This window comes from Coptis chinensis, chromosome 6 (assembly GCF_015680905.1).
Source record: "Coptis chinensis isolate HL-2020 chromosome 6, ASM1568090v1, whole genome shotgun sequence".
Taxonomy (NCBI): Eukaryota; Viridiplantae; Streptophyta; class Magnoliopsida; order Ranunculales; family Ranunculaceae; genus Coptis; species Coptis chinensis.
Window position 1 is genome coordinate 59,082,744 of NC_141461.1, and position 9,833 is coordinate 59,092,576.

The 9,833-nt window shown below is 37.6% G+C and overlaps 1 pseudogene; it reads right to left on the reverse strand.

Moving 5' to 3' along the window:
* Positions 1 to 9,375: 9,375 nt before the first annotated feature.
* LOC147493765 (small nucleolar RNA R71) lies at positions 9,376 to 9,469 on the reverse strand (annotated as a pseudogene).
* Positions 9,470 to 9,833: the final 364 nt, after the last annotated feature.

Consider the following 9,833-nt stretch of genomic DNA (forward strand, 5'->3'; position numbering starts at 1 on the left):
AATCTTAGAATGGTTCTAAGCTAATGAACTTGAAAGCTTTGATTGTAGATTAAAATGATTTGAAAATATGAAATGAAGATTGATTAAAACGTTGAAATGAATATTGATTAAAACATTGAAATGAAACAAGCAAACAAGATGAAGATTGAAACAAAGAACAAGTAACAAGTTGATTGAAATAAAAGAAATGAAATAACAAGTTGATTGAAATAAAGGAAATGAAATAACAAGAAATTAAAAACATGAAATTAAAAACAAGACAAGAAAATAAATAAACCAAATGGTTTGGATCCTAAGACAATGGATGAGTTCTCTCTCCTTTGATTATATACCCCTACTTTTGCCATTTACATATTTGCCCTCATCCATTCTAAACTAGACACCTCACCCTTTTTACTTTTGCTTTATGGGTGCCTTCATGACTAAGGTAGGGTTAGGGATAAGTCTTCATAATTTGAAATAAGGGCCTCCATCTTTGGTCTTCTGATTTGAGTCCTTGGACTGTTGACTTTGACCCGTTCACTTTGACTTTTTCAGTACTTTTCCACAGCAGCTACTAGTCTTCATAAAAAGTGTGATTAAGGCTCCTTTTGGTGCTAAGACATAACTTTTATGATAAGTGGTCTTAAATACTCCTTAATCTAAAAAAAGGCAGTAAAAGCTATGAGTTGTCTTTTCGTTAAGTGTAAGAGGGATTGTAATGCTGTAATATACTGGTAATAAAATGCATATTTGGGAGCTGATCACCACCCCCAAATAGCATCTTGCTTGTCCTCAAGCAAGGATAAGAGAAAAAACTAAGATCACAAATGAGTGATTTATTATTAGTTATACTAATCTCGTTTTGCCGAGTGCGATTGCATTGACCATATGCAACAAGGCCTTAAACTACTAGGAATTCCCTAGTGGACGAGTTATAGCCTCGTGAGAGTTTTCCAGTAAAGGTACTCACAAACTTCATCTATATTACAACAACTCAGAAATAACTATTGTTTCCTTATCTATGTCTCAATTATCTATACATCTCACTAGCAATGAACACAGAATAATCAAGTCGAAACCTAAGCTAATATATGCATAATAATCTATCATTTACGAATAAACATATATACAATGAGTAATACTATGAGATGAACTAGCAAGTCCGTTTCAGAAAACTCGGAATAGCGTTCTTAAGTAGGTCCTCACATAAATGTCAAGAAAAAAACCACTCTGATTTTTCCACTCAAGTTTCGCTACTCCAGTGTGCAGTGGGCACACTTTACCTTACAATCTCAATGAAACACAAGGAAGTCGGAGTCAATCAAACACATCTGCCACTTACTATCACACAAACCTATTACTAATTGAGCTAGAGGTCTTTATTAGGTGTTGCGGGGATTAGGAGATGGTTTAAGAAGGAAGGAAATGGATATTCAAGAGGACAAGTCTGAGATAATAGAGTCTTCATATTATGTAACTAGATAACCATATTCTTTATTTTTGCTTCTACACTTTGTTTCCATCCTTAGCTATATATTTTTTTCTTTGGCTTTTGACTCCTTTGATTCTATTTTTTTTTTGAGAGTTCTAACTCTTTATTTTTATTTATTTATTTTATTTAGATGGAAACTTCCTTTTTTTATCTGAAGCGACTAACGAATTCTTGATTTCAAAGGTTCTTCTCTTTTCTATTCTTCATCTCTATTCTCAGACTTATTCAAAGAATTGGATAGGTTGATTTTTTTTTTTTTTTTTTTTTTTTTTTTTTTTTTTTTTGTAACAGGGTAAAGGATTTGTGGTTTGTGAAAGGCTCAGAGGGGCGACTAGCAGAAAATAATTTATAGGTTTGAATTTCTGGCTATATCGATCCAAAGAGGGCCTAAATTCTCACTTAGGATATGGTATAGGAATCAAGCAAGTGGACGTGTGATTTCTCTATCCGGATTTTACTTCTCCCTTGTGTCATTTCTCAAATGTTCACTCATATAAGGCTTTAGGCTATATTCTCACAGGATTTGTAGAATAAGTACTCTAGCCTAGATTTCCAAACTTTCTTGCCAACAATCATAGATACTCATGTAACATATTTATAGATAGATGCAAGGATTATTACCTACATATTAGCCTAAGTTTCTAAAAACTATTATAATACAAAAGCTACGTGAGACTTCTAGATTATTGGGAGCATAGAGAAAGAAAACAATACCAATATTCCTAAGTGTATAGCATCTGCAAAACAAGGTTATAACATACTAATATAGAAAAGAAAACTGGCGCAACTGAAACTAACACTTACCTGGTTATAGCATTTGCTTGGGACATAAACAGACACTAACTGAAACTAACACTTACATGCACGCCAGTTTAAACAATGTTCTCCTCATTTCCCTATTCAAAGAGATGAGGTTCCTTCGCATCCTGCCATGCTATGATAACTTGTCAAGCCTGCCACCGTGTGTTGTCAACTTGTGCTAACCTGTCTAGTGTTACTATGTCTGATGGGGTGTAAGGAGCAACCAAATGAGGTTACACCTGCCATCCCGGCCAAGTCATTACTCGAAATGAGTGAACCACCCAATTGGTGGGTCTCATGACTTCAACCCTTTTTCAATCCGTGAACTGGGAACATAATTCAGGTAGACAACTGACCATGATGCGGCAAACCAAAACAGGCATAAGAAGATACTTATGTCGCATGCTTTGTGTTCTCTTAAGACTAGCTACTAAGACTTGGGGAATGTCATATCGGTGACGTCCTTCAGCTAAAGCAAGGAAAATGTCACCAGTGGTACTATTTGCAGAAGTAAACTGCCACTCCCCTAAAATATTCATCAGGATGAATAACATGGTGGTGTCTACATTTAGGGATAGGCTACCAAGGGCAATGTTGTAACGCCCTTGGTCCATTATACGAAATACCCCTCCTCCATAATACTCATGGAAATATGTATAGTCATAAAGGTAAGCATTATCGGTCATATATTCCCACGTGTGCATAGGGTCAGCCAAGGGCAATCCCGAAACTAACGCTAACAAATACTTATTTAATTCTAGGGGTGTGTCATCAACCGTGACAGAGAATTCTTGTTCTCTATCCTGGTTACAATAGAACTTAACATTATTGTAAAAAAATTAAGTAAGCTTAGGTGAATACAAGTCGTCTTCACTTACCAGAAGATGCCTCCATCCGAATTGCATGATCCTCTCGCGGAACCAATGTCCATAAGACTCGCTCCCCAACAAGTGTTTGAAAGACTACTCCGGTATTACTATAAGAGAATTCATCACAAAACTACTCTCTAGAACAGCTGCAACTATACTGGAACAATCCTCGGAAAAATAGAAATTTTTGGTGCCCATTGGGTCGTGGGAGGGTGCTCAAGGTATGCTCGGATGGGCGCTTCTTACTTGTGTTGAATTTCGAGTTCCAGGCACTTGGGCACAGGGTGCGCTCACTTTTACCTTGGGATGGGCGCAGGTTGCGTTCCGGATGAAAATTGGAATTCCAGTGTTTTGGGCGCAGGTGGCTCGAGGTTTAAAATTTGGGAGAGGGTGCGGTCGTCGCTTTCGGGGTAAAATTTCTTTGATAGTGCTTAGATGCAGCTTCGGGGGGGAGCTGTTAGGCGAAGTCTTGAAAAAAAAAAAGGTAAAGTGGGAATGAAACGTGAGAGATGAATGTGAGATATAGTTAGGGTTGTGAGTGTAGAATGAATGAAGTTTATATAGGTTTGAGTTTCCAAAATGAATTGGGAAGTTTCCAAAACTTTTTAAGGCAATTGTTGGAAATAGAAATTTCCAAAATCGGAAATGGAAACTACCCATATTCTTGATTCTAATACAAACCTAATATCCGTTAGACTGAATTTAGAATAATAACTTCTAAACTCTTATAGCTTTCATCCTACCACCACATCTAATCCTAGGCATGCCCATATCGGCAATATTCTCAACCATCACTCCAAAACAACTTCTAAAATGGAGGATCATATAACAAATCATACTAGAGTAAATAATACCACCACCAAACAATTCGGGAAGGTGGGATTAACAATAAAAACAATGCATAATTTGAAAAGAACCATATTATATTAAAATTGAAATTCAAACAACATTTAACAACCAAATTCAAATTTAACTACGGAATTCAAAATTAACATCCGAACTAATAAAAACAATAATGCAATACATGCATAATTCACACCATAGAGAAACATTACTCAAAAATTGAGAAAACATGCAAGAGTGGAAGACGTGAATTATGTTAACCGTGGACTTAGGATCACGGTACTTACATACACACACTCCTCCTAGGAGGGCCCGTTACTGAATGGTGCACTTATTAATATATGGAAGTGAAAGGAAGTACACCGAAAAATAAAATGAGTCTTTTATAGTCAGATACTCAAGATTTTATCTAACACATATGTATATAATGAACATGTAGTTTACCATATATCAATAACCGAAATTGTTGTGGATTGTTCCATAAATAATTACCGTGGAATGCACCCCCAAACAGAAACAAGCACCAAGATTTTCGACGACGCAACTTAGTGAAATGAAAGTGAAGTCTGATAGATCTAGAACGTAACCGAGCGTGCACATTCTTTTTCCTCCAACGAAGAGGTGGCCAAGTGAATGAGTGTGAAAAAATGGATGGTTGTGCAAGATACTTGGAATGTGGATAAGTGTTAGAAGAAAAGGGTGGGAAGAATGATTGGATTCTGTGAGGGATTAACTTAGGTAGTTGGTGGTAGGGTGGTGCTCTAGGCAGTGCTTGAGAGGGTGGATCATCACAGGCTCTTAGAAACTCGTCGAATTCCTCATCTTGGTTGTTCGCATCCATATAATTATGGTATTCATCTCCATCTTTGAGGAATTCATCTATCTCGTCTATTGTGAGGTTTACTCCATCTCTCATAGGGTCAGAAGTCAGGGTGGAAAATTCTGTCTCTAATTCAATTTTGTTCAAGGAGTCAAAATTGTGATCTTTGTCTTCTTCCATAAGAGGGGTATCTACTAGTGTGGGGACGAGATCGTCGAAAGCACTAATGTGATATACAAAACTCTCAATATACTTAACTTCACCTTCTATAGGAAAACCTAGTTGTCTCTGCTTTTGTCTAAACATGTTAACTTCCACAGAAAGATTTCCAAAAGAAAGAGTCATTGAGCCATCCCGACAATTGATTTGGGCATTGGAAGTTGCCAAGAAAGGATGCCCTAAGATGATGGGAATAGAATCATGAGCAACTTCTGTGTCAAGAATAACAAAGTTGGCTGGATAGTAAAAATCCTGCACTTTAACGAGAATGTTTTCAACTACACCCTTGGGATACTTAATAGAACGATCGGCTAACTGCAAAGTCATTTTGGTTCGTTGAAGTTTTGTTAGACCTAGTTGTTTATATAAATAAAAATGGAGTAAGTTAACACTCGCCCCTAGGTCTTATAAAGCAGTTTTTATGAAGGTATCACCTAAGGTGCATTGTACAGTAGGACGACCAGGGTCCTTGTACTTAACAATTCTGTTATGTTCAGATAAAGAGGGATATTGTTTAGTTAAGAAGGCATCTTTAGGAATCTTTGTCTTACGCCTAGTAATGCACAACTCTTTAAGAAACTTAGCATGGTAAGGTAACTTTTTAATCGCTTCAAGAAAAGGTAAGTTTATTGTTAGATTTTTAAAAACTTCCCTAATCTCGTCAAAATTTGTATCCTTGTTTAACATAGCTAATTTATGAGGAAATGATGGTTTCTCTCTATATTTAGCATATGGATCAACTGGATGTTTAACCTTTGTTTTCTGTTTCTTAGGTTGTGGTTTAACTGGTACCTCTACAGCGGTAGGATCACCAGTTTCTGTTTCGATATCTAGTGTAATATCTATTGTAGGGACAACTGTTGGGGTAACTATAGACTTTGTTATCCACCACTCTGCTTGAATGGAGAGTGTTGATGGAATTTATCTCACCTACGTTTGCATTTTCGTTACTAGTACTACCGTTTACCTCAAAGGCTGTGTTTGGTGTTTTAGGATTAGGTATCGCTTGTCCTGGAAACACATATTTGGGTTGCACTTTCTCTTGAGCTAACTGCTGTAAGGAAAGTTGGATGGCTTATAAAATCTGTTACTGAGATTGCATAAAGGTATCAAAACGATCTGGTTGTGGAATAGTATTTGCTACTGGTTGTGTGACCGGAACTATGTCACGTTGATTATTAATGGGTGGATTTTGGTAGTTATTATTTACCGGAACAATACCTCTATTAGTATTATAATTATTATTGTTATAATTATTATAATTACCCTGACCTTGTCCTTGACCTTGTCGTGGTGGGCCTTGGTTATAATTGTTTGCTGGCCTAACATTTGGGTTAAACAACCTTGGAGGTTGTTGATTATTTCGCCAACCGGTTTGGGGTTTTGTCGCCAAGCTTCGTTAGGTTCGCTATTAATGGAACAAATGTTATCTTGTTGTGGTTGTTGTTGTTCATAGGCGAGAGGACAATAGGAGTCGGGATGCTCTGGACTCAAACAGAAATTACATGGATTGGTGTTGACATTCATGACAGGGATCAGCGTTTGTTGAACAGAAATAGCCTCTACCTTTTTAGTTAGAGATTCGATTAAATTTTTCAGTTCCGGATCGGGTTTCATCTCAAACATACCGGCAGCTTTAACTGTTGTAGAAGAACAAGCGGAACGGGAGATATCATCACTACCCCCCAGTTATTATTACGCTTAGTTTGATCTTCTAAAAATTTATAAGCCTTTGAGGCTCCCTTACTTAGGAAACTACCCCCATTCATTATGTCAAGCACCTCTTTGTGGTGGTGTAATGATAAGAGCCTAAAACTGTAGTTTTAACCCTGTAACAGTCATACTATTAGACCAATTATGTGAGTAATAATTAAGAGTTAACACTGATTACGTGTTTTTATGCATTTCAGGTTTCAAAGTCCATTATGTGCAGAAATGTGCCACTTTAGCGAGATAAAGGAGCAAAGGTCGGTTACTAAGGAGTTCCGTGATTAAAGGCCAAGATTCAAGAAGACAAAGCCTTTCTAAAGCCCGGTCAAAAGCTGAAAAGTCGACGTGGGCAAAAACACCACGCAAAGTTAGCAGAACTTCCGAAGGCCATATCTTTGGACTCAGACCTCGGAATGAGGCCTACCTTATGTCAAAACGACCAGCTCGGAAAGATCTTTCCAATGGTCTAAGCCTTGATCCAATCAGAGGAGAAGAAGCGGACGAAAAGTCTGTTGAAGCCAACTGCAGCTGAAGAGGCCTTTTTGGACTGAAAGAATTGGGTTTTGGGCCTGATTCTCTGGCCCAAAACATGGCTCCAAGCCCATGCACGATTTTTGGATCTGAAAGTATAAAAACAAAAGCTTAGCTCTTTGTTAATGGTAGATAGGAGGTTAGAAAATAAAAGTAGCTTAGAATAGAAAGTAGCCATTAGAATAGCTTCTAGATCTAGATTTAATTCTTTATGTTAAGTTTAGTTTCCAATCCAATTCTTGTTTTAGATTAAACTCTAGAATCATTATTCTTAATTAGATTGATTAATAAAATAGCTAGTTTGTTAATTTCGATTCTTGTCATTTATATTTGTGTTAGATCTGATTTCATTTATTACTTGTTATTCAATTCTTAGTTATTAATTAGATTTTAATTATTGTTTAATTTAGATTAGTAAATTTCAATTCTTTATATTATGTTTAGTTTTAATTTAATCGAAAATGATTAAGTAATGATTCTCGGCTAAACCTCCATTTGAGGGGGTTGAGAAGCCTTGATGAAAGCTTGATTCCGATTATCGTAGAGTCGTCGCAATTTCCTTTCCACTCTAGAAGCGATTAGTTCACCATGAGAATGGGTTTAATCGTTCACATGCTAGTTATGAATTGGTAGGAATGTCATGTGTAATTAGGGATTAGGAATAACCATATTGTTCTACGAAGCAGTTCAATTCGGATTACGATGATTCTTCGTTAGTAGGATTAAGTCGAGTTAAGGTGGAATCAATCCCCCTCTAACTCCTTGTCATAGAATCAACGTAGCATTCAATTCCCATAGTTGTTCTGATAGTCGACTAGTTGCATCTTGTGGGTAGTTGCATCGTAGTCTAGTTGCCACTTCGTAAATCTCCCAGTAGACTTTAGAGTTAAGAGTACTTATACGTAGAGAACATTAACATGCGGAAGGACTAGGAGTGGAACGAATTTGTTACTCCACTCTATCTCGATAGAATTGAGAGTAGAATCTTTGATAAAAAGAGGCACATAGATTAGTTTTAGTTTACTTACGTTTTGAGTTTTATCGTTCATTTCGTAGGTAAACTATTTCATTTTATGTTTTATCAAATGGCGCCGCTGCCATATTAGTTTCACTTTCGCATTGTTTTCGTAGAGTAAGTACTTTTCTTAAAGTCCCATTTCACCCACCCACCCTTGTTTGATTCATACTGTGGTTTTCCGATTCAGCGTTGAAAAGTTCCGGACAAAAATACACTGAGCGCGACCGCGCCTATAAAGAGCGCACCTGCGCCCTATAGCCTGGAACCTTGAGCGCGACCCGCCCTAAAAACAATGTACTTTGAAAATTACACGGAGCACGACCGCGCCCTATGAGAGCGTACCGCTGCCTTTGCTAATTTTTTCGGAATTCTACAGTTTTGACTCGAACTTTGATTTTTCAAGTTTTTTAGTGTTCTAACTTGTTATATACACCCCAACACGCCAGAAACAAGACGTTATTCATAAAGCCGAAGCAAGGGCCGCAATCAGGTATTCCTTTATTCCACACCTCGCATCTCCCCGTTAGAGGTTTATACTATTATATCAGAATTGTTTGGAGTGTTGATGTGTTTAGCTAAATTTGGTCTTAGCCTTGTATGAGATTAAGGTCTGGTCGAACAAAAACACAACAACGTCAACAAACGACTCTATCTAGTATACCACCCACTACACCTCTAGCTACTATTTCACACACACCACCTGACACAATGCCCGACGAAGGAGAGACTCCTTTCTCGGACTTCTACAAAGCCTTGAGCGATAGCCCCAAATCTTGCATCGTTCTAGCAGACCCGATGGGGGATTTCGAATCCCCAAATATTTTTAATTTGTTACCCATTTTTCATGGATTAGACCATGAAAAACCCTATCAGCACATGCGTAGGATTGAACAAGTCCTAACAACATTCCACCATCCTACGGTTGGTGCGGAACAAATTAAACTAAGGGTATTCCCTTTCACCTTAGCCGATAAGGCGACGTCTTGGTTAACTGCCCAAGCACCTAATTCTGTGGACTCGTGGGCTAAACTTGTTCAGCTGTTTATGGAACATTTTTACCCACCCCTAAAGACGGATGAGATGCTTTCCAAGATTCATTTCTTTCGACAAAATCCTCATGAAACATTTTCAGAGGCTTGGAATCGTTTCACCGATCTCCTTATAGAGTGTCCACATCATAACTTAGCGAAAGACACGTTAGTTCGTGCCTTTTTCAAAGGACTTCTACACCACCATAAAGAAGTCCTAGACATAATGAATGGGGGTAGTTTCTAAAGCAAAGGAGCCTCGGAGGCTTATAAATTTTTAGAGGATCAAACTAAGCGAAATAACAACTGGGGGGGTAGTGATGATATCCACCGCTCCGCTAGTTGATCAAATACAATTAAGGCCGCCGGTATGTTTGAAATTAAACACGATCCCGAGCTTAAAACTCTAATCGAATCACTCACTAAAAAGGTAGAGTTCATTTCTGTTCAACAAAAGCCTATCCCCGTCATGAACGTAAATTCAAATCCATGTAGTTTACATTTGGAGCCCTGAGCATCC